This window comes from Leopardus geoffroyi, chromosome B1, assembly GCF_018350155.1.
Source record: "Leopardus geoffroyi isolate Oge1 chromosome B1, O.geoffroyi_Oge1_pat1.0, whole genome shotgun sequence".
NCBI classification, from domain to species: domain Eukaryota; kingdom Metazoa; phylum Chordata; class Mammalia; order Carnivora; family Felidae; genus Leopardus; species Leopardus geoffroyi.
In genome coordinates, this window is record NC_059327.1 from 125202055 (window position 1) to 125207884 (window position 5830).

At 36.8% G+C, this 5830-nt stretch overlaps 1 pseudogene; it reads left to right on the forward strand.

The window, feature by feature from the left end:
* Positions 1–2350: 2350 nt before the first annotated feature.
* LOC123595097 lies at positions 2351–4094 on the forward strand (annotated as a pseudogene).
* Positions 4095–5830: the final 1736 nt, after the last annotated feature.

Consider the following 5830-nt stretch of genomic DNA (forward strand, 5'->3'; position numbering starts at 1 on the left):
GTTAAAATCAATAAAAGGAATTATTAGCTTTACATTGCAGCATTATAGCATTATAATCTTATCCCACCTTCGTCTTTTCTACAGAAAGAACTCTGTATAAATGTATAGGATGGTAAGAGATTTAGTTAGTGATGATATTGAAACACCATGGCCTCTGCTTCCTCAGGAACTCCTCAGCGTAATTCTGTATAATTACAATGTATAAGAACAAATATAGGATAACTAATTATTATATCTTTTTTACCATTACACTTTCAGATTCTAAAGAACATTTTTTGTGCTCTCTATGTAGGTGATGGCTCTGCATATTCTTGGCTGGAAAAACACATTCTGAAGTACATACTTTTCAATTAGTTCAAGGATGAGTCTCTGAGTTTTTTTATTGAGGCTGTCCAGAAGGCATTTTCACCTTGTCTTTCCCCGGTATAATTACTGTTATTTTCACTAGGTGAGAAATAAACTATTTTTGATTGAAGTGCAATTAGTATCAATGTTTAGCATATAGAAGACTATATAGAAACATTGTTATGATTGCATTCATGTGCTAACAACTGAAGAAAATGGAATATAGCATCATAATTTAATTTTTAAAAACATGCTATGGATTTGCTTAGGGAATAAGCATTTTCAAAAGCCAAGAATATTTTAATAAAACAACTATATTTTGTATAGGCAATAATTTTTCTTCAGTATTTTTTCATAAATGGTCAGTTGAATAATATTTTCTGGATTCATCTGAGTTTATCTTCAAGTTAACTTGTATAAGTAATGAGTTCTCATTAGAAGAGGTCAAGATTTGAGCTTTGTCAGAACTTCAGGCAGAACGACACATTTGATGAAATCTGCAACAAGTCTAACATTCAATTATTCATGTTTCGGTAAAGTTGTGAATTTCAAAATGGTATCCCTAAAGGGAAATGACAATTATTTTGTGAATAGCTTCACTTTTTAACATTAAAAATTACAAGAATAAACTTACACAGTGACTTCTTGGTTGAAGTAATCCTACTTCTTTGTTCACTTCTTATTTTCCTTTTACATGTTACAATAAATTTTTAAATGTATGATTTGATAAAACAGTGAATTTCATTGCATTTCACATTTCTTCCTTGAAAATGTGTCTTTTAAAGAAGGTATTGCAGGGAAACATTGCTTATCTACAAAACAAAAAGGCAACAATATACGTAATAAATGATCAACTCAAATTCAGGATGCTGGCTGTTTCTTAGGGAAACTTAGGACAATTCAATTGGGAAGAGGCCCATGGTGTCTGGGGACAAGGGTCTACTTCTATCCCAATGTTTCACTTATCGAATAGACAATTCTTTCTCATTTTAAGTGATGTTTGTTCTTGTTTTAGCTTTGGTGACTTTACCACCATCTGCTCTCCAGGAGAGGTAATGGCAAATATTTTCCATGATTAGATATATTTGACAAGTATTATGGTGGGACTAGGTAGTATTGCTAATCATATTTTGAAGAGGAAAGAAACCAACACGTTCTGCACTAATAAATTTCACCATCATGTAAAAAATAAAACTTGATATCTTATGAAGCTTCAGGGACTCTGCCCCTACTAGGTGTGATGGAATTGATCAGCTCTCTGTGATTATGCCCTCTTCCCAGTTACACTAACTTCCTTGTTCCCCCCTGGGTCCAAATTAGCCATATCAAGCTATATTTGCTCCCTGGGTGATTCATAGTCCCCATTGATCATCAACTTTCTCACACAGTTAAATGCACCAAAAGCCCAAAATGCCATGGCTCATCATTGGGAAATGATGCATTATTCAAAGCAAACGTTTCAATGTGCTTTGTCAACCTCAGACAATGAACTGGACTCAGAAAGCATGGCTTGAAATCCCATTTTTACCACTTGTCAGGTTTCAGCAAATCATTTTAGTTGTCACTCAAAATCCTTTGTGGGATACATGGTGTCAATAGTGAAAACATAAATGTATTTCTCTGAAAGACAACTTGCTGTTACCCAAATCAGATTTAACATATAGCTGTGTTGTGAAGATTAAATGAGGTGATACATGTGAAAGTGCTTGGTAAATACCAAGGTACTCCACAAATAAGAGCTATTGTCTCTATTTTTCTTTTTTCTTTTCATTTCCCACTAACCGGAGTTTCTGTTACTCACTTCAAAACATCGTATTTCCTTTCATTATCCCTTCATTATTAAATGTTATCCTTTTTGGAGATGATAAATATCTTTCAGAAAAGATGACACTTAGGTTGTAAAATAATTCTAATCACAAAATGAACCAACTTTCAGTGAAATAAGTGAACCCAGTGGCATGCTGTGGGTTAAATACCTGATACTTGTAAAGAAATAGTATTCAGTTTTTTTGCAAAGGGTTTGCCACCAGAACACTGGGGTCTTGAAAACCACCGCTAAACCTAAACCAAAATGGTAAAGGAAAAACTCGTATCAACATTGTCGTCATTGGACACGTAGATTCAGGCAAGTCTACCACTACTGGTCATCTGATCTACAAATGTGGCGGGATTGAGAAACGAACTATTGAAAAATTTGAGAAGGAGGCTGCTGAGATGCGACAGGGCTCCTTCAAGTATGCCTGGGTCTTGGATAAACTGAAAGTCGAACGTGAACGTGGTATCACCATTGATATCTTCCTGTGGAAATTCGAGAGCAGCAAGTACTATGTGACCATCATTGATGCCCCAGGACACAGAGACTTTATCAAAAATATGATTACAGGCACATCTCAGGCTGACTGTGCTGTCCTGATCATTACTGCTGGTGTTGGCGAATTTTGAAGCAGGTATCTCCAAGAATGGGCAGACCTGTGAGCATGCCCTTCTGGCTTACACACTGGGTGTAAAACAACTTATTGTGGGTGTTAACAAAATGGATTCCACTGAGCCACAAGAGCCAGAAGAGATACAAGGAAATCATTAAAGAAGTCAGCACCTACATTAAGAAAATTGGCTACAATCCCGACACAGTAGCATTTGTGCCAATTTCTGGTTGGAATGGTGACAACATGCTAGAGCCCAGTGCTAACATGCCTTGGTTCAAGGGATGGAAAGTCACCCATAAAGATGGCAATTCCAGTGGAACCACACTGCTTGAAGCTCTGGATTGCATTCTGCCACCTACTCGTCCAACTGACAAGCCTTTGCATCTGCCCCCCAGGATGTCTACAAAATTGGTGGTATTGGTACTGTCCCTGCGTGTTGAGTGGAGACCAGTGTTCTTAAGTCAGGCATGGTGGTCACTTTTGCTCCAGTCAATGTTACAACTGAAGTAGAGTCTGTTGAAATGGACCATGAAGCTTTGAGAGAGGCTCTACCTGGGGACAATGTGGGCTTCAATGTCATGAACGTATCTGTCAAAGATGTTCGTCGTGGCAATGTGGCTGGTGAGAGGAAAAATGACCCACCAATGGAAGCAGCTGGCTTCACAGCTCAGGTGATTATCCTGAACCATCCAGGCCAAATCAGTACTGGATATGCACCTGTGCTGGACTGTCACACAGCTCACATTGCCTGCAAGTTCGCTGAGCCGAAGGAGAAGATTGACTGTCGTTCTGGAAAAAAGCTGGAATATGGTCCCACGTTCTTGAAATCTGGTGATGCTGCCATCGTTGATATGGTTCCTGGCAAGTCCATGTGTGTTGGGAACTTCTCTGACTATCCTCCTCTGGACTGTTTTGCTATTCGTGACATGAGACAGATGGTTGCTGTGGGTGTCATCAAAGCAGTGGACAAGAAAGCAGCTGGAGCTGGCAAGGTCACCAAGTCTTCCCAGAAAGCTCAGAAGGCTAAATGAATATTATCCCCAATACCTGCCACCCGAGTCTTAATCAGTGGTAGAAGAACAGTCTCAGATCTGTTTGTGCCAATTGGCCATTTACGTTTAATAGTAAAAGACTGGTTAATGATAACAATGCATCGTAAAACCTTCAGAAGAAAAGGAGAATGTTTTGTGGGCCATTTGTTTTCTTGTGTGTGTGGCAGTTTTAAGTTATTAGTTTTTAAAATCAGAACTTTTTAATGGAAATAACTTTGACCAAAAATCTGTCACAGAATTTTGAGACCCATTAAAACAAAAGTTTAATGAGGAATAAAAAAATAGTATTCACAATAGATCCCCACAGGAAATAGAAATATTTATAAGTTTTGCGATCATTTATTATGGAAGATTGAGACTGCTAAGTTATTTAATGTTTTTCTTACTCTGAACCTGATCATTTTTGTATATTTAGGTTTTGACTTAGATATAAATCATATTTGTTCAGTTTACTATTAATATGCATAATATTTTTCAATTTCTCTTTAAAATCAGAAAACAAAAATGTGTAAATGAAGTCCCTCAAATGATGGAAAATAGAGATACTAACAGATTATCATAGAAGTGAGGAACGACTCAGGATTAGAGGGGTCACATGAATAAAATAAAAATGATTTTCAAACTATAGACTTTACCAACCTTGAAAGTATGTGGTATTAGCCCAGTTGATAACAAAGTTGGTCTTTTTTTGGTAGAAGTAGGTTTTAACAAGAATGTCTCAGTGACAAGGTAAAGATGTTATTCTAACAGACTAAACGAAATTAGAATATGCCATCCTCTGGTATTTGAATAAAGGACACATGTATATGTGTTCCATATATGTGTTTATGTACAAAGGGATACAAAATAATAATAGTGTGTGTAACAAGGTGGTCACAAATAAGTTGTTAGATACTAAGGGAGCAAGCATACTGCATGATTTTTGCATACTCCAATTGTCTTTGCACACTGCAATGTAAAATATGGATGCTCAATAAATACTTCTTTGCTGATGGCACAGTGCCTAAAAAACAAGAATAGGCCATTTCCCATGTGTGAAACCTGGCATAATTTAAATGTGAAAATATTTTAAAGTAATTTTAACTTCTTGAGTACTAAATTATAAAGCAGTGGGAGTGTTTTTCTTTATTTCTGAAATCATCCTAATCTTATATTAAGTGTTTTGTACTTGAGGATGTATCTTATTTTTTAGTAACTTTAGCAAGATCTAATTGGCATAAAATAACTTGCATATACTAAATGTGTAAATTGTGATACATTTCGACAAATGAATATACCCATGAAATTTTATCTACATCCATGAAACAAATAGAGATAATAAATGTACCATCATTTCCAAAAGGGTTATCAAAACTTTTTGTAATCCGCTCCTCTATTCTGTTCATTTTATCCATTGGTCTATCTTTATGACAATGACACACTGTCTTATTACTGTGGTTTTGCAAGTCTTGTTGAGCTTCTTGGAACTCTGGGTTTATAGTTGTCATCAAATTTGGAAAATGTTCAGCCAATATTTCTTCAAACGCTGTGTCTGCTCCTCTACCTCTGTCCCCATCAGGGACCCCAGCTACACATCTTCGGCCACTTAAAATCACCCACAACTCACTGATGCTCTGTTTTTTTGTGTTTTTTTTAAAGTTTATTTGAGAGGGGGAAGAAGAGGGGAAGGGGAAGACAGAGAGGGGGAAGAGAGAAATCCAAGCAGATGCCCCACTGTCAGCTCAGAGCCTGATGTGGGGCTGGAACTCAGGCACTGTGAGATCATGACCTGAGCCAAAATCAAGAGTTGGACATTTAACCGACTGAGCCACCCAGGTGCCCCTCTCTGTTTATTTCTTAATTTTCATTTCTCCCTGTGTTTGGATTTTGAAAGATGCTACTGATATGTTTTCAGCTCACTAATTTATTCTGCAGTATATATTCTCTTTTTAATCCCAGCCCATGTATTTTTCATGCAAGACATGATAGATTTCATTTCTAGAAGTTTGATTTGGGCCATGTTATTAC